Genomic DNA, 21,089 nt, shown 5'->3' with positions numbered 1-21,089 from the left:
AACAAGTTTATAATAAGGTTTTAAATTCCAAATCTTCCACAAAATATTACTATACTTAATTAGTCCAATTAAAATTAATATATACTTATTCAAAAAGATTTTTTAAAAAATAAAGTATGGCGAGAGTCCTATTTAACAATAAAGAACAATAAAGGTTAAAGAAAGTTTTAAGAATAATTTTTATTACAACTGGGTATCTTGTAATATTTTCCTAGAAGTGATCAAATCTATAATAAACAGATTCAAAGGCCGGTTCTATCCTAAAGGTTAGCCCGTTGTTTGGATAATTATTTGATATTATTTTTAAAAATTCTTCGGCATATTTTACTAAAGCGTATTCTTTAGGTGATATTCTTGTTCTTCAGGTGATATTCTTAATTTGAGGAAAAAGCCTTTTAAAGTTATTCCTAAACAACTAACTTTAACTTCTCTCAAACATTTAAACGTTTGTAGTATGAAAGTAAGATATTCATCATTATTCAGTGAAAGATACATCATCTTTAGTGACAAAGATCACATCTTACAAAACATCTGTGATATCAAAAAGTTTTGAACGCTGACCTCCCTTAAGTTCCCCACCATGAATTTTAGGACTTTCAAAGATCAGTTTGCATTCAACTTACTTGTTTAGTTGTATTTCTGTAAGCATTTTTATAATTACGAGCGGATGATCTGATCATTATAAGTGTTTTAATTCACTTTCAAATTTAAAGTTTTAATAATTATTCTTTGCTATACACAAGAAGTAAGTTGGTGCTGTTGCTAGCTATACACAAGAAGTAAGCTAATGCTGTTGTTAGCTATACACAAAAGGTAAGTTGATGCTGTTGCTAGCTATACACAAGTGGTAAGTTGATGCTGTTGTTTCCATTCCAAAATAAATACTGGCTAACTTTGTTTCAAAAGCACAAACGTACTTAACACTTTTTAGTTTCAATATGTCTATTATTTTTTTAGATTTGCATAAAATTCTTGTATATTTTCTACAAGGGCAATGATAGTGAAATTAAGGTAGATTAATCCCACCATCTTTGTACTTTTTATTAAACAAACCCTTTAGATATTTCATGTAGTGTTCCGCAAGAATAAGTTTTAGGTCCACTTCTTTTTTTAATTTACATTATTGATTTGCATAAAGCTTTAAATCTTTTAAGTATTACGTTTGCGGATGATACTAATTTATTTTTATCTAATGATACTAATTTATTAAAATATTAATGTTTCAATGTAAATGTTTCAAATGCAATAAACTTACATGATATATTAACAAAACAAAGCAGATTCTTTTTCATTCGGTAACTAAAAAACTTTATTTACCCTCAGCATTACCCTGATATTTTTATCGACTAAATTAAAATAAAAAGAGATTGCATCACAAAATTTTTATGTGTATTCCTTGACGAGAACATCGCATGGAAGCATCATATTGATTATGTTGGTACTAAAGTTTCCAAAAATCTTGGAATTCCTTATAAGACTAGAATCTCTATAAATATTAAATTATAATATTGATCTACCTATTTCTTTGTATCTTTTTAAAATTAAGCTGAAGAATCTTTCACTCTTCCATATTATCAGTATTTGTATTATGGAAATATTTAACTTTATTACCTATACTGCAAAGTGGTGTGTGTATGTGTATGTATTATATTATTATGTTGTACTTATAATTACTTTAAAACCAAATATTTTGTTTATACTAGTATAAGTTTAGAATTAAATTTTGTTCCTTCAATTACAAATACGTCCCTTAATATTCACATAACGGCTTTTAAAAGATTTAAAACAACCCCTCTCCAACAACTCTATTTTGAGATCGAAGAGATAACAAGGTATCTATTTCATAAAAAATCAAATTAGTCTCCCCCTATGTCAAAAAACAAAACTATTTAAGTTATCTTAACTTGGTAGAATGTGATATAACCGCACTTTTTTTCTCACAACTACAGAAAGATAAAAAAAGTTTAACTACTAAACTTATTCACGCACTAAACTCCCTTATGTTTAATCTCAAAATTACCATAAAAGAGGCCGACAAAGGAGGGGATATTTGTATTTTAGACAAAACTGAATATGAAAATTTATTGTTTAGAGGTAAAAAGTTTATTAGGTTATGACCATGCGGCCCCTGCAATATTAATTGACATAAACTTAAGTTATAACCAAATCCATAAGCACCTAAAATAGAATATCTTTATTATTCAGAAGTTATTTGCAGGGCTACACCAACTGCAATAACGTGTTTGGAGAACTTTCTAAGTGGTTTTACACTAAAAAAAAGGAACATTTATCTATGAAATATTACTTTTACATGCTTGAATAAAATTTCTAAAGTGCCGTTTACATACTTCATGTATTATATTCAGATAGTATTAAACAATTTTACAGCAAAAAAATTAATTCAGCAGTTAAAATTCAAAAGAAAATTTTTTAGAGTTTTTATATCGCAGTCAGTGGAGCAGAAACATCAACAACTAGAAGTATTTGCACAAAAGCATTATCTGGTCCAAATGAACTGAGCGAAGCATTAGGGATCAATAAGAAACTTATTAAATTTTTCAAAAATATTTTATATGGAATCAGCTGCTGCAAAGCAATATATTATCGATATAGGATTTGTATTAACGGTATAAAATGCCGTTAAGAGTTGTTAAGAGTTAATGTCGTTAAGAGTTCAAAAAATTCTTGCATAAAGATTACATACTCCTTTTCTGCTAAAGTTTAGCAGAAGTAGGATATAATTACATAAAAAAGAATAACGAAATGACTTTCTGTATTATATAATTGCAAATATTCCAAACAAGCAAAATTCAAAATTGTCTTTAACTGCGTCCAATCCTATCAATAGCTGAATGAATAAAATAGTGCTCAAGCTTCCAAAAAAAATGAATTTACGAAGTGAACAATTGGAAATCAATAAAGCAATCACAACTATAATCGTCAGATTTAAAATCATTGGAACCAATAAAACCTTTCAACTTAGAAGATGAAATAAAAAAAAAACTTACTAGATGCTAAAAAAGAATATTTAAAAGCTAAAAACGTCGATCTGTGAAATAAATGTAATAATATTATAAAGTTTGTTTTCATATTACTAGTGAAGTTATTACTTTAGCGCTTTTTTTAACGGTATTTTGAAAAACAGAGTGTTTGTATAATTTGCAGAACAAAGTGTTTTTTATTGAGCTTCTAATGTAATTTTCGAAAAGAAATTATTTTTAAAATCAAAACAAATTTAAAACCCTTAAAAAATACACTTGTGTACCTGCTGGTATTTATGTTCAGCTTCTCAGTTTTCTGGTTAGATATGTGGAGATAAAAGGTTACCATTACAAATAACTTGTTCTAACTAAATTATATAATTAATTTTGCTTAGCTAATTTTGGTTACAAATTATATGGTTCGACGAGTTATATGATTCAGGGTCAACGATACGGTTTTCAAAATGGTGGTAATGGTGGGAGGGGGGGGCACGTTTGTCAGTTCCTCTTTATCGTGAAATTTCTATTTTAAAAAAAGGGAAAAATAAAAGGTCCTTTAGAAAAAAGTTGGGGAAGGCACGATCCTCTGCCCCCTCCTCCCCGGCGTCGCCAGCCTGTGATTAATAATAAAAAATACAAATCAACAACAATAAATACGTTTTTAAATAATGGTTATGTCTAAAATTTGTCCGAAAACGTAGAGCCTTTCAGTTGTTTTAACTGAATAAATTAATAAACGTTTTCTTTAAATGATTTAATATTTAAAATATTTTTCTCCACAATTATTTTTGGCCACTCATTTGTATAAAAATACAATGTAGTGGCATGTAACGTACGATCTAAAATCTCTCACATTTTATTTAATGAAATTGTTTTCCACAATTCTTGATCCTAAGTAGTAAGTAATGTTTAAAGCTTAGGTTTTCGGCTCCATCGAAATGAATGAGTTGAGGATTTTTTTACAGTTTCGTTTCAAATTTTAAAAAGTTGTTTGGTTACAGATACATTATATTGATGACGTTTTTGTGATATTAAAAGATTTTTGCTCATTGATTTGGAAATAAAATTCTTAAACCAGTGCGAACAACTTCCTTGCGGTTAATTAGTTATGTTGTTAGAGGAATTTTCTAGTTCATTCAAGTATATCTGTTAATATTATAATTAAGTCTTATCTATAATATTTTATATTGAGGCTAGATATTTGTTTTTGTATTGAGGGCATTATTTTATTATAAATTCAAGTTCCCTTAATAAAAAGAGCAAAAGGTAGTAAATTTGGTTCTAATAAGCACGATAATTAGTTTTACTAATTATCGTGCTTATTAGAACCAAATTTAAGTTAAAAATAGTTTTTTCCGAGGATTCATAAACAATTAAAGAAACAAAGTATTTTATTTTTTTATTATTTATTTCATTTTAATTCCATTTTCACCTCATAAAACAAGGTATTCCAGATTCGCAATAGAAAAAATTAGACAAATATTGAAATTAGAAAAAATTAGACAAATATTGACACAAGACACACTTTAGAAAATGATTTATTTTTAGCTGTGACAAATTATGTTGACCAATTATCTTCAATTTTCAATCTTTCAATCTAAGGTAGAAACTTGATTATTCACTTATTATTATTGATAGATAATTTACTTCTTTTAGGTTGTGAAAGTTTTTACTAAGGTAATAGGGTTATGAGTTTTATTACATTATTTTTTATGGAAATGAGACAATGTCTACAAACTAAATGAACTTGTCATTTCGAAAAGGGCACAAGTCCATTTACTAAAACTTTTCAAAATCAACAAAAATATGATTTTTATTAAAATAATGTCTAGGTTGCTAAAGAAATTAAACATAGAAGTAGATAAATAAAGAACGTGTATACCTTATGTATTTTTTATTTTTTTAAAAAAAACATAAATCATACAGAAATTTTTAATTCAAACTTATAAACTAACTGTTAAAAGTTTTGGGCTTATGTCCTTTTCGAAATGACAGGTTCAAATGTATTTAATGTTTTATTCTTCAATTAAATGTGGGAAAATGATTTATGCGCATAAGCTTTTAAAGATTTATTTATTTTAAAATCTATAAGAAAGTATATCTGAAATTATAATTTTGTTAAGGAACCGTATTACAAAATAAAATTTATTCAATTTTATATTTCGCACTATATTGCGCACCATTTCTCTGGAATAAAATTTGTTTTACCTTTTGTATTTTGATTGTCCAAACACCTTTCTTGCCTTCAAATATTAGTTATCGAACTTAGTTATCTCAAACAATATTTTCAAATACTTTATTAGTGATTAAATGTATTCACCAAACAGAAGACACCTTCAAAACGTCTCTCACACACTTTATCTCATTTAGACCTTTTAATTGAGTTGAAGGCGTATTTAAGACGCCTTTTGTTGAACTGCAACCATTTTAAGATGTTTTTAAGACATCTTAACAAAACTTCATCAAAAATTGCCACGTCTTCATCATCGAAGAAAGTATGAAGGTATCTTACCTGAAAGAATAAAAACACAGGGTCTGTATTAAAAAAATCATCTAATTTGATCGACTACCCTAATGTAAGTCCTCTAATACTTAGATTTATTTGATTTTTTTGGAAAATTATAGGCGGAAAGATTTTTATTGTAGGATTATGCATTGGTGAAAGTAAACGATAGACACCAGATATGTTTTTAATTGATTTTTTTTCTAGAATTGCTTAATTCAGAGTCATTCGAGCTAAAATAATAAATAAGTTATTAAGTGTTAAGGTTAGGGTATCTTGAGTAGATTTCCTGTTAAGGTTAGGGTTTTTCTCTTTGACGCTTCAGCAAGATCATTTTTAAACATGCTGGGTCTTGAATCATTTATTTAAAGGGTTTTGAATCATATGTGTAAAGGGTCTTAAATCATTTATGTAAAGGTTCTAAAACTAGGCTGTTGTAAGCACATATTTTACAGATATCTGTAAAACTAACCAATTTTTAAAGTTACAAACCTAGTGGTTTTGCATGAAGTCCACAACCATTGCTTGAAGTTGATAGGTGGAAAGCAACTGGAATCAGAACTTTTTCTATACACCTGACTATTTTCTTAAACGGTAGTTGTTTTTGAAGTGAAAAATAAAAATTTATAGTTTGTTTTAACTTGTATAAACTTTTAAACGTGAAAATTTTAGATTTTAATTTTTACGGTCTTTTGCGAACTTGAGGTATATATAAGGTATATATAAAAACAATTTTGAAAAAAACTTTTCGAAACAATTTTTATATAACGGGTGTATTTTTTTTATTTTTATTTTTTAATTTTTTTATATATTTTCACAACTACAATTTTTTTCACATCATAATATAAGCAAAATATATTTCCGCTACAAATGATTATATTTAACCAAATACTGCTAAAATACATCTAACAAAAGAACAGAAAAAATAACACTCTGTTAAAAAGGATGAACAAATAAATAAATAAAATAAAATAGTTTTAAATTTAGGAAGCACTAGTCGAATATATTATGAAAGACTTGTTAAGACTAAATAAGTCTTATCATCGAGAACCTTGGGGTAATACGCAAGATACACATAAACATTGTGATTCTTATACACAAACATTTTAAATATTATTGTGATAAAAATTTGTTTTGTTTTTTCTAGTTGTATTGAGATTTGTGTGTGCGTATTTTTTATTTTTTTTTTATGTCTTTTAGAAAATTTGAAAAAACTGAAACAATCTACAACTTTTCTCTCGTTGTAGATTGTTTTAGTTTAATTTTGATTTATCATGGTAATATCATGAGCTGAAAGAACCCTTTTTATAAAGAGTTCCAGTCTAAGTTTTAGAACCTAAATTAAAAAAAAAGATTTCTGTCTCTATAATCCAGCCATTTTTTGCGAGTTCATAGTTCAACACTTGCATGGTCATGTAAATGTGGAACTATGAACGCGTAAAAAACAGATTTCCATAATGCTACTCACTAATTTACATTTAACATAATGGAAGAGTAAAACCAATATTTTTCTACCCCAAAGGAAGATTAATTTTAGTCCTAGTTAAATTTTGGCTTTTATATCAAAGTTTTCCCTTTTCTTTGGAAAGAAAAACAAAGATAACAAAGGCTAAAAACTTTTTACTTACTTTACGAAATTGCATCATTTGCTTACTTTACAAAATGGGGATTAATCCAACATTAAATGTGGCAAAGCAAAACTTTAATTATATAGAAAACTTAAATGTTGTAATGAAGCTACAAAGTAATTTGAAAAAATTTTTTTGTATCTTTATTATAACAAAATTTTTAAAATAAAGATATTTCAATTTTAGCGGCCGTTACGCAGCCGTTAGAGCGTTTGTTTTAGAAACAAGAGATTCAGGGTTCAATGCGAGCTCACAGCATATTATGCTTTATCTGTAAACTCGATGTGATAACTCATAAGCATATTTAATTAACATTGAATGGTTCTCACACAAAAAGAAATGGAAACTTTTGATTGATTTTGATTGAAGAAAAAATACTCAACATTGGTTCATTACAGGAGATTAATTTCTTTAAAAGAATCATTTATTGGGCAAGACAAGTTAAAATTTATTTAAGAACATCTTCAGCAAGCTCAAATATTTTTGTATTTTATTAATGTTACTTGAATTTCTGTTGATATCACCAGGTTTTAATAATATTGACAGCCTATCTATGATAAGCATTGATAACCTTTCAATAAAAATTTTATTGCTAGTATCAGTATCATTATAAATAAATATTAAACATGCTCGAGTGTATAGCGTTGTTAAATCCGAAACTATGTTTGGATTTAATAACAACCTACTTTTAGCGCGTTAGTAAGGAATCTGAACGAACTTTTACACTTAATGAAATTTTAGGGTTTTTTTTAATTGTTGTATTTAATTAAATATCTATGTAATGCATACATACTTTTTAGAATCACAGCAAAAACATGTTTGGTAAATATTTCAAAAAAAAATAACACAGCCAAACGTGTTTGAAGCATGTTTCTAAAAAAATAACAAAAAAAAAAACATGTTTGAAACATATTTCTAAAAAAATAACACAACTCAGCAAAACATTCATATCGTGGAACTCAAACATATAAATGTTTTTCAATCCCAGAATGAAATTTTTAAAAACTTTATTAGTTTGCTATCTTAACATCTGCAATTGCATTTTATGTTTTATATTAACCTTAATTTTGCACATAAATTTTTTGAGGTATAACCCCTCAAATTTTATTATCGGTAAATAATAATAATTTTTTTCTTATTTTTTGAAAACTGTGTTTACCTATTAATAAAAGTAACATAGATTCCATAGTGTTTTGATAAAATTATTTCCGTAAAAAATGGATCTTCATACAAGTAACTTTTTATTTAAAGCAACACTCTTACCAATGACAATTTCGTATTGAGTCCGCATTTTTCATAGTAAATATATATACAGCACTGTAAATCGGGGCTATTGGGAAAGAAATATAATTATAAGTTATGATAACTTATTTTATAGTAAATTACAGTCACTAAAGCAGTTAATTTGGATAGAAATAAGCTCAAGCAACACTTTTGTTCAAGATTTGACAAATTTTACTTTATAATTAAGGAATAAAGTCATTTTTTGCCGCTTTTCCAAATAACCCCGACATCGGGGCAATTTGGAAACGTAGAACTGTATGAATTGTTTTTCATCAAAATATCGATATTTTTAAATAAATAAACAAAGAATGATATTAAATTTCGTCATTATGAAGTTTTTTTACAAATACTTTCTATATAATTATACTTATATAATTCCAGTTAATAAAACAAAATCAAACGAATATCATAATAAAAACAAGGTATATAACAACCAAAAAAAATCCTTATCATCTTTATTAAACAAATAAAAAAACCGTCCCCACTATCAATTAGATGAGCTTGTTTAACTATCTTTTCTTGTCTTTATCTTGTGACATTTTTTCCTTTAACTGAGACAAAAGATGTTGAAAAGTTTTTGTAGTTTTTTGTTTCCTTCCGTCATGTGACTTCCAATCAGTAAGTATCAACCTCTAATAATGAAGCGAGCAAAAAAAGCAACATATAATGGTTGCAATAGATGAGTAGTTTTAGCTGGATAAATGCGATATCATACTCTTCCCCAGCTAACACATGCTTAATTGGCCCAACGTTGGGTTAACGTTGGATTGGATGACTAACGTTGGCCCAACGTAGTGCCAACGCAATGTAACTCGACGTAGATTTTCATCACATTGGCTCTACGTTGGGCCAACTTACTTTGAAAAACCTACGCTTGCGGCTTATCGAGCTATTCACGCAAAGCATTTATATATAGCATTACAATCTCCATTTTAAAATAGTTTGCTTTTTATAATGGCATCGTTGTAAATTAATAGAAAAAGCAAAGTAGTTTTTGAGTGTTCTGCAAAGATATTAGAGCGTTGCGTGCAAGGAATTGTGCAGCTACACTTACAAAGGATTCAATACAATATCTATAATATTATTAGTTTCGTCATAAATCTTAAATCTTAAACCAAGATTTCTGTTGTTTTTATTAAAAAATTTATTGTTAATTTTAGATAATATTATGATCTATTTAGATTTAGTTTTAGTATATATATATATATATATATATATATATATATATATATATATATATATATATATATATATATATATATATATATATATATATATATATATATATATATATATATATATATATATATATATATATATATATATATATATATATATACATACATCTATATAGGTATATATGTAATATAATATATATTATATATATATATATTTTATAGAATACATTTATAATTGTTGTAATAAATATATATATATATATATATATATATATATATATATATATATATATATATATATACACACACATAGGTATATATGTATTATTATATAGTATATATTATTATGTAGGTATAATATATACTATAATATATATGTATATATATATATATATATATATATATATATATATATATATATATATTTATATAGTATATATTACTGTTACCCGCAGTATCAGGAATTTGCTAAATGCTAATATTTATATTTATTATTTGCTATTTATATTTTTTATATAATATTATTTGCCAAATAATATTATATATATTTATAGCAAATAATATTATAACTATTAGCATTTAGCTAATTTCTGATACTGCGGGTAAAAGTAATATATACTATATAGCTCTAGTTTATGTACTGAGCACTCTTTAAAATATACATAATTATACATGATAATATAAAGATACTATTTTTAATATTTACATATATAGACTTATATATATATATATATATGTATATATATATATATATATATATGCGTATATATATATATATATATATATATATATATATATATATATATGTATATATATATATATATATATGTATGTATATATGTATATATATATGTATATATATATATATATATATATATATATATTATATATATATGTATGTATATATATATATATATATATATATATATATATATATATATATATATATATATATATATCGTCACTGCAAAACAAGACTCATTCAAAGTTTTTAACGTTTGTTATATTTACTTTTAGTTAGTAATGTGAGTGAACAACAGAATAGCAATTTGCCTATGCGAAGAATGTCACCTGGTTTATCAACATTAATATGTCTCGACGTAAATAATGTATTTTTTGCTTTTGAATTTTAAATATTACATATTTTTTAGTAGTCATTATTACACTGTAGAGTATAAAAAAAGCCTCCAAAAAATACTAGATCCAGGGCTATAAAAGTATTAATCCACCGCTGCGCTCCTCAGATGTTGCTGTGGTATTAACTGACAATATATTTTTGCCATTGCATACCATTTTTATAACATCTTTAGCAGGTTCTACTTGAAAGAGCTTCAGTGTACTTTTAATAAAATATTTTATCTGATCTTATGGGTTTATTTTTAAACTTTTCAGATTATTTATCTTGTTTTGATTGATGGACGAGTTGTTGAAGAAACAGTGAGCAACATTTTCTGTTAATTGATGGCTACAGAAGTGGATCAACAAAGTAAACAGTGAAGGTCGAGGAGGACAAAGCAAGGGATGAAAAACATGAATCTATTGTTTATGGTTAGTGATCAATAAATATTAAACATGATAATAGTTATGTTGTATAGGGCCATTCAGTTATATTTACTTATACACATGTAAGTTTTAACTTATACTTAAGTTATAACTGAATGTAACCCTATTTAAGGTTTTAACTTTTAGGAAACCCAAGTTGGCTTTACGAAAAATAGATAAAATTTGGTTTAAATGTAAATAGAATGTAATTGGTTTCATTTGTTGTCTTTTTAATGATTGCCCAACAAATTTCTTTTAAACTGTAGTTAATCTATTTTTTAGGGCTACTAAAGTTTTTGAAATGTTTTAACACAAAGTTATTTAATAATATTTAAATGTATTTTTTTTACGACAAGGTGCAAAAGATGTTTCAAAAGCGGAAGTAAACGATCAAATGAAGTCGTGGGTTCGTAAATTGTACGACCGAAAAAAGTCAGATGGTGCGAGGATTGATTATGCATGCCACTCGGAACTTTGGGACAAAGGCAGTGATGCAAATGGCGAAGATAATGTCTAGATTATTGTATAACAGTTTTAATATTATCTGATATACATTTCATTTTATTGAAAATGTTTTGTTTTTCACCTTGAAAATAAATTTAGCTTGAATGAAATAACAAACACATTTCAGTTTGCATTTGATTAAAACAATTTAAATAGCTTTAATCATACGTCGATTGCAATTGCAATCTTTTTAATACATTAAAAATAAACAAATTTAAGAAATTTTATGTTAACAATGACCTAACTAACTGCGTGCTAGTTACAAGTAGCGTTTATAATTCACTGAACCTAATAAAATATATCGTCGGATAAATGCTGGCTAAACTGCATTGGGCCAATGTAATCAGGCCAATGTATGCCCGGCGGCCATCAAGGAATCGGCCCAACGCTGGATGCCAACGTTGGGCCAACGTTACAAGAAGCATTGGGCCAACGTTGGCCCAACGCTGGTGTGTTAGCTGGGTCACATACATTTAGCTTTTTTTCAGAAAAGTGTGATGATAAATTGTTATCAGTGATAATTTTATTTCCTTCTTTGTTTTGTATTTATGACATAAGTATCTAAAAAAACTAATTTTCAATGCAAAAAGTATCAAGGGGGTGTTCCCCCCCCCCCCCCTCAAAGCTGTTATATACGCATTTGAGTTGGCACATTTAGCATTCGAGTCGGCAAGTTTTGAACTATAGTTGGCAAATTTCAAACATTGAGGACCTTTTTTATTTTGTTTTGGTGTCTGCAGTTGCCAAAAAATACATACGACACCCTCTCCCCTCCCCGTTAAAGCCCTCACCGGGACGGCTCTGTATCAAACCACTCACTTTTACTTCTGTTATAAACAGTTTTATCTGGTCCACCTTCCACCAAGTATCCCACAAATGTTCCGATTTATATATACTATAATACAATATATATATATATATATTATAGTACATATAATACAATAATATATATTATAGTACAAAAAGTAAATGGGTATAGTAGTACCATTAACAGTTCCAGCAAAAAATAAGCTTGTTGAGGTTTTAAAAATGTTTAAAGTTTTCCTAGGTACTTAGTGCCTTGTTTAAAAACATTTTTTTTTTTTTGGCTCTAGGATCATCTCTTAAGTTTGTCTCATCATAGCTGATGATGCAAGTGAAACATTTGTCACATTTTAATTTGTACAAAACAAACACTTGCTCTTTATCATAACTGTTGTATGTTTTTTATACTTTCAATTCCTGACAAATCTATTGCTTCTTTTATATTTTCTGACCTTTTAATATATACTAAACATATATATATATGTATATATATATATATATATATATATATATATATATATATATATATATATATATATATATATATATATATATATATATATATATATATATATATATATATATATATATATATATATATATATTATAGTACAAAAACACAAAATTTAAAGTTCACAATTAATAGAGACTATTGAGATGGAATTTCCAAATTACGTTAATATGTTTTCCAAATAGCCCCTCTGTATAAAATACTTTATGAAATGTTTTGTTATATTTTAAATACAATGTCAAGTTTAAATTGTCAGACTGTTTTATATTTTTATTGATTCTTTATTATTACTGCTTCTTTATTTATTGCTCAAGAATAAGGTTAGTCAAGTAATTTTTTCAAATCAAAAAATATGGTTGTTTTACTCGCAAGTTTTAACTCAATACGGATAAATGCAATCCCTACTACTATTTTATTTTAACAAAAGACAATTAGTTTAATGAAAATATTGCAAACATAACTAACTAAACTAACTAATAACTAACATAACTACTTAATCTAAAGAATTTTATATAACTACTAGGTTAAGCAAAAAAATAGTTATTTCAAAATAACTTCGTACTTTCCAAATATCCCAGGTTTACGGTATGTAGCTTTAAATAAAATATTTGCATAAAGACTATCAATACAAACCACTTATTACAACATGAGCCATCTTGTTATTAAGGAGTAAAGATTTTTCCCAAACTACTTTTATTGTTATTCATTGGGTTCTTTATGAAGAACAGAGAAAAGTAAATAATGAGTTCGAAAGTGTCGAGAATGTAAAAAATCAGTTAATATATCTTCCGTAGTGGCAGTAACAGTAGCGTAGCGACAAAATATGCCCCCTTCCCCCGCAAGTTTTTAACCGGGGCCCTAATCTACTTCTCTTCCTCCCCCCTCCTCTACATAACAGTTATACATGAAAAAAAACCTTATTTAAAAGCACAATTTTAGTTTAATGGCATAAAAACTAGTGTAACCTTGCTTGCATCCCGTAGCATACATTACAAATACATACAAATGTCCAGGTTCAAATGTTAATCAAAAAATTTTCAGATCAACAGCAACAACTTCTGAATGCAGATCCTCCATGCAGAATTTCTGAATGCTGTTGATGCGATTGTTGTAACAACAGCAGATCGAAAACGGGGGTTTAGTGCTATGAACAGTAAAATGACATTAGTAAGGTCATGCTTACAAGTTAAAACAATAAGCTTATTATTGTTTATAAAATGTATAGACCTACCACTTCATTTATTTAATCGTTTATGTTATGCCCGGAGAAGGGTTGAAAAACATGCCTCAGCTGATGATTTAAAAGCAAGGATAAAAGCTGAAATGGCTGAGTCTTAATGTGAACCAGATCATAAGGTGATTTGGAAGATAGTGGCAAGTCCCTGAAAAAATCTCTGAATTTGAATATTGTAGTATTGACTGTATTGTATTCTCAGTATATCTTTATTACTTATAATGTGTAGAATCTTCGACAGTTAAGTATTATGCACTTATTGTTAACATAAATTTTTAATTATTGTCAGAATATGTACCTGAAAAAAAAATCATCAAAACATACTCGGATTTTGATTATATCAGTACAAATGTTGGTCAATTCATGTTACAGGATGTAAGCCTAGTATGTTTAAAATCTAACGAAAGTGTTTTTTTCTTGCTTTCTTTGCTGAAAATTAATCAAAACTTATTTTAACATCTTTTAAATTTAATTGAGCTGATGTTTCGACTTCAATAGTTTATAGACTTAGCGCAGACAAACGGTCTTTTGCCATCGTTGTCCTTATAGGTGTTTTAAATATTTTTTTAATGTACTGAAAGTTCTTTTTGCAGTTGCCACGCCAAACCCTAAAAGTCAAATATAGCATATTATATTAATATACGATTATATTAGTGAATGAGCAACTTATATCGCAATATGTTTTTTGGATACGGGAAATTTTCAACGCGTATTTTAATTTTTTAAATATAAATAAAAAGTTCCCTACTGCTTGAAGTATTAGTAAAGGTAAATATTAAAGCTCAAAAAACGTACGAAAAAGAATTTGCATTACTTAGCTACATAACAATACAAAATGTTAATGTGTTTATATAGATGCATATTATTTTTTATGGTGATAACTTTTTGAAAAGGTTTTTAAAAAGTTAGCTTGGGTCGCAATTTAATAAATTATGAAGTTTTAAAAAGTTAGCTTAGGTCCCAATAAAATACGCCTTTAGCGTAGCGAAAGGCTCGCAAAGCTTGCGACTCCAAGCTTTGCGAGCCTTTCGTTACGCTAACAGGAAACGAAGCACCGACAGCAGGAAAGAAGACACCAACAAAAATGAAAACATCAACTAAGATATCAGCTACTTGGAAAGCTGTCTCAGCATTATCCAAGAAGCAACAATTCGATTTTATTATAAAATAACTGAAATAATAGATAAACCTAAATGTTACTATATTGAATCATTTTTCCCCGAAGTGACTCACGTAGCAAAATTTTAACAAAGTTTTACATAATGTTATTGTATTTAAATATATATTCTGGTTATATAGTTAGCACATCTTTTTCCAAACATTTTTTTATAGTTACTTTAAAGTTTTTAGATATTAAATCGAATTTTAAAAATTCTTAATTATAACATTGCGATTTTATTACGAGATGTCGCTGTCTACAAATCGCAGCTTTTTAACTATCTATATAAACAAAATGTTGCTTTTTAGTTAGCAATGTCGTTATAAGGATATTTATCTATAGATATTGTGACATGAAATCGTTATCTATCTAATCTATAGGTAGTCGATATCGTTAGCTAAAGAGCTGAGGTGTGTATACACAGTACAGCTTTTTAGCTTGCAATACCATTGTTCTACTGTTTTAACTTCTTATTTTATTTACTTCTGTTCTTCCTCAAACTCATTTATTCTTGGTCCGTCGAAGCTCTTTTCGAAGTTCTGTGAAAAATTCGAAATGGGTCCCTGAAAAAGAAGGTTTAATTGATTTTGACAGTTGTGTTAATGAATTTTACATAGACCTATATATTCAGTCATTGAATCAACTTTGATGACTAAAGGCATCATCTGCTCACAAATCCGTACCAACCCTAATAGTTGGTTATAATTTTGAGCAGCCGTGGTGCAGTGGTTAGAGCGCTTGCTTTAGAAGCAAGAGATCCAGGGTTCAAAGCAAGCTCTGGACATATTTTTCGTCATTGGTAAGGAAGGAGGCGTGAACTTTCTAGTTAAATGCTCTTCTGCGGTGCCCTGTGACAATACCGTTAGGTCTTCTTGGGGAGCCATAAAAAAATAAGGAGAAGAAGAAAAAAGTATTAAAATAAACAACAAACGTTGATTTTGGAATGCATAGCTTAAACCATTTTCTCCCTGGTTTCTTTTTTACAACTTTTAAAGAGCTTTGCATGTGTGTTTTCACATACTGCTAATTTTTGAGCAGCATCCTGCTGCATCACTTTTAACTGTCATGCAAAATCCAGACAAACACATTTTAGTCATGTAGATAAATTTATACACAATAAAGTTTTAGAGAATTTAAAAAAACTTTTGTCTTTCTTGTAATCAAGGCATATCTAATGGTAGTGAAAATCTCCACGAGCTGTTTCTTTTAGCGTTGAAGCTGGTAGTAAAGGTACAGAAACGCATCTACAGGGTATAGAAACGCACCTACGTGTATAGACTTTGGCGAGGAATGCACGTTAAACACCAAATAGTTTAGATTTTACAGGAGCTAAGTTTTGGGTTGAAAAAGGTTGTTAAATCGTAAAATAATTAATTAAATGAAAAGGTTTTTTAATCTTAGTTGATGAAACGACTAATATATCAAGAACAGAAAAACTATTTTTGACGGTGCGTTTTGTAAAAACTTTGGGTCATAAATTTAAATCCGTTAAAAATTTCTGAGATTCCATCCACTGGAACAAATAAATGTTTCTGCAATTGCAGATACCATTGAATGACTACAATAAATGCGGCATAGACACGAAAAATATTTCTCTAAAAAAGGAACTATTACTCAATAAATGGTTTAAAATTGTAACAAAGGTTGGTAAGGAAAGCAGGGTTGAGATTAAAATGCGCAATAATTTTCCCAACTCAGTCATTATTCACAGCTTTGTGCATCGTTCTAATCTGGTCGTTAGTGATCTCAATTCTAAGTTTTTTTTGACAAAGTACAAAGCAGAGGTCATTATAACCTAACGTTTCATTGATGTGTGAAACGCGATCTTCTGTGAAGTGTAAAACCATTTGTATTATTAGCAAACATTTTGAGGAAATTGATAATCAATTACAAAATTTAACAACTAACGACAGTGGTAAGAGCATCAAAATGCCCACCAGTTAATGTGCTCTTGTACTTCACCGACTTTTGTTGATATCATTCTTGTAGTTATCACTGCATACTTGACGATACTGGAGTGATTTACTGTGTGCGTAGAAACAAGTTATCGCAATAATTAACATTTCCGTGGGTATTGACAGAGTGCTAAAATTCATTTCAAGCAAGAAGTATACTAATGTAACTGCTCTCAAAAAGTAATATACATTGATATTAAAGTCTTTCATCTGTGCGGATGACAAGTACTTTTATGCAAGCCTCGTATTTAAAGCAAAAGAAGCTAAAACTAGTCAAACTTTAGACAAAATTAAATTGTGACGTACTTGGATTTCATTATATCATCTTTGATAAACCGTTTCTCTGAAGACACAATTCACTATTTCCAGCTTTTTAGACTTCACCCTGCAATCGTGACACGTCTTAATTGTGCCGAGTTCAAAATCATTGTGACTTCCATTAGTTGTTTGTACAGTATTAATATTTTTAGCCTCGAGGTGATGAATTGGTTTGATTTTTGGTGCACACACGAGCAATCACGAGAAATCAAATAGGATATGCAACTTATCCATTTGTTGTTGAGCACAGATTTTTACTCAGCTGGTTGCTTTATATATTACTCTACCGGTAACAACAAGTTGAGCGTTCCTCTAGTTATCTACGACGCGTAAAAATATGGCTTTGGTCCAATTATGGCTGACAAACATCTTTCGAGGTTGTGTATGTTGAGCGTTCATCGCAATAGTTCGTTGCTTTATCGACTATATCTATAAATTGTAGAGTTTTGCTATGGAAAACCAATTACATAATAACTGTAGAACTTGGCCTTCTTTTTCTGTAAAAAAACTTTAGCAGAACTACTTTCGTCAGCCTTTTTAGACATCATAACCAGATAACATTAAAAAGATTGAGCCCAGCTAGTAGGGATTAATCTTTTTAATGTTATCAAGTTGAAGATTTCCTTTCTTTATCAAGTATAAAAGTTGATAAGATAATCTACATTTTGATTATATGCCCCAAAAAAGTAATTTAATTTATTGAATTGTTTCAAAAAAACCTCTCTTATTCTATCTTTAAATACTAGATTTAAGTTAAATGCAGCACAGTGATACCCCATTTGGCTCAATGTACTTAAAATTTTTTTATCATATCCTTATTTTTGACCCTTACTTAGAGGTATATTTTTTTCATTTATAAATCTAATAATTTGGTTGAACATAATATATATAGAGAGCTAAGATAGTTTGAATAACTTCAGAAAATCCTCAAAATGACTCTTAAATAACAAGCGCTTTTGGGATTCCATTTTTGTTTTTCCTAATCAAATAAAGTTCACACATTTAATCTATTTAATCTGTTATGTTTGCATGTTCTGCTGATGGTCGACAATCCGGGCTTAACGTTAAATCTTAATAAAAGTTCTTTCTTACCTCACTGCAAGGTGGATAGTTCAAACAATTATATACATGCTGACTCGAGCCACCCTCATAGGATATTAGAAAGTCTTTCACGAGTTATTAAACTGATGTTGTTAACCAATCCCTTAAATAGATGTATTTAAAAAAAATCCATTCTTCCTTATTAAGATGCATTAATTAAATCAGATTTTATTTACAAATTTGCTTACCGTTTAAAATATATAAAAACGGATTCTTTCAAAAATCACAAACAGTGGCGGATCATGGTTTTTTTGGGGCCCTAGGCTGATCGAATTTTTTAGGCCCTACCCTAGCACTTCAGAAACTAAATTTTCTAAATATCTGAATTAGCCTGATGTTTTTGTGAACAAATAAAACCACAAGCTTAAAAATCAAATTCTATAAAAACTAAAAAAATAGCATTTACATGAAGACTTTGTTATAATTATAAATAATTATAACAACAACAAATTCAAAAAAATTGTTCTCTTCTCCACTTAACTGATACATTTTTGCAAATTACTTCACTATAGAAAATGGATCTCGTCATATCATATTCAATTGACAGAATTGAGAGGTTATTTAACCTTTCATCTGTCATTGTTGAAAAAGATTGTTCTGCTTCGCGGCTCGTTATAGACATTACTTGGTAAATTTTAAGAATTGTGTAAAGATTAGTGTCAACACTAATATTTTAAAAAAAGCAGTGATACAATCGTTTTGTTTAAAGCATACCATATCTAAATAATGCTGAAATTGGCTACATTCACTAAATAGCTCATCTCCGATATTACTTTTTATGTAATGACATAACGGAGTCCATTGATTTAACTTCAATAACTAAACCTGTTTTGCCCAGGTTCATCAAAAGTTTGAATTTATCTCCAATATTCTTATATACAACACTTCTTTTTTTCAAGTTTAGCCCCCTATTATCCAACAAAACATTAAATACCCGCATACGAAACTTATCCCTTCCAGTAAAAATATCCCTTCTTTTTTCTCCATCCAAATATATATTATTTCTTACTCTTAAATGCGTATCACTAAAATTTTCTTCGACTTCTAGACTCATTTTGGCTGCTTTGTTGTCAAAGTCTTTTAATTTCTTCTTGGAATCTTCACGTAAAAATTTTATATATAACTTCAGTGAATGGAGTAAAATATACCCTTCACATATATCTAAACCAGGAGTTTGTAGTACTTTGTTAACTTTATTAAATCGCTCTAAGAATATTTCTTAGAGCGATTTCTGTTTAGTTAAAACTGCTGTTTCCCGCTTCGTAAATCATTAATATAAACCTTTTTTCTCTAATTTACATTCTGCTTTTTAAGAGCTTTCATCAAATATATATTCAAGGGTATCGATTATTTTTTGATAGCTAACTTTAACTGCATGAACTGACTCATAATGAGAAGACTATTTAGTGGTGCTTAAATTTTTAGTGAAAATGCCCATGATGCTCTTTCACTCAAAGTTTTTCAACGGTGTGCGAATACAGAGAAATAGGTGTAAATGTGCTAAATAGTTCCGAAATATTCTAGTATTTCCAATACAACGCACACTGCCTCTACACCAACCAAGTTTAAAGAATTTGAAGCATAAGGGGATAAATCCGCTAATGATTTGTTCTTTTTATTCGTGCTTGTAAGTCTGTATATTTTCCACACACATTTGACGCGTTATCCTGTGATTGCCCACGGATGTTTTCAATAGGAAGACCTGCATTATTTAAAAACTAAAATATTATAAAATAATGTAAATAGTATCTCACTGGTGTAATTTTTGATCTGTAGAAAGATTGTAAATTGTTCAAATATTTTTCCGTTATAACAGTATCTTTATATTATTGCCAGCTGATCTGTATGAGCAATGTCTGGCGTGAAGTCTACAATAAAGGTATAACATTTTGTGTCATCATCGTTTATCAGCTCAATAGTATGTTTTAAAATAAGCTGCACTATATCTTCATAAAAGTTTTGGATAAGTAAGTGTAGATTTGGATAAGTGAGTGTAGATTTGGATAAGTGTAGATTTCATCGCCCCAGATTGACACTTTGTAGATGTTCTTTTAAGAAAGGATTGAGTTCTAAAATCAGCTTCATAAGACCCATAAAATTACGATTGTGTGGAGAACCCCACTATTATTCATGACCTCGTTGTGGCAAATTTTTTCGAATAAAAAATTTATTGCTGCTACTACCCGTCCTAATATATTCTAGTAATATTTTGCAGTTTTAGTAGCCTTTTAGTAGCTTTCATTTTTTCGTGTGAAGTAGATCAGATTCTTCATGGGATACAAGAACTTTTCTTATTGCATGCAGAAAGAATTTGAGCAGGCATGGCGCAGTGGTTAGAGCTCTGGCTTAGAACCCAGAGGTCCATGGTTAAACGTCGGCTCTAGCTC

The 21,089-nt window shown here is 28.4% G+C and overlaps 1 long non-coding RNA gene across 2 annotated transcripts; it reads left to right on the top strand.

Annotated features, from left to right (window-relative positions):
• The first annotated feature begins 10,532 nt into the window (after nt 1–10,532).
• LOC136087692 (uncharacterized) lies at nt 10,533–11,687 on the top strand. 2 transcript variants are annotated; one of them, XR_010641987.1, is made up of 3 exons: nt 10,533–10,674; nt 10,967–11,122; nt 11,473–11,687. It is a non-coding gene; the product is annotated as an uncharacterized LOC136087692 (long non-coding RNA). The 2 variants fall into 2 exon arrangements; XR_010641988.1 differs by having other exon boundaries at nt 10,533–10,683.
• Nucleotides 11,688–21,089: the final 9,402 nt, after the last annotated feature.

This window comes from Hydra vulgaris, chromosome 12, assembly GCF_038396675.1.
Source record: "Hydra vulgaris chromosome 12, alternate assembly HydraT2T_AEP".
In the NCBI taxonomy this organism is placed as follows: Eukaryota; Metazoa; Cnidaria; class Hydrozoa; order Anthoathecata; family Hydridae; genus Hydra; species Hydra vulgaris.
Note: the sequence above shows the minus strand (reverse complement) of the source record. Positions and strands in the feature narration are given on the sequence as shown.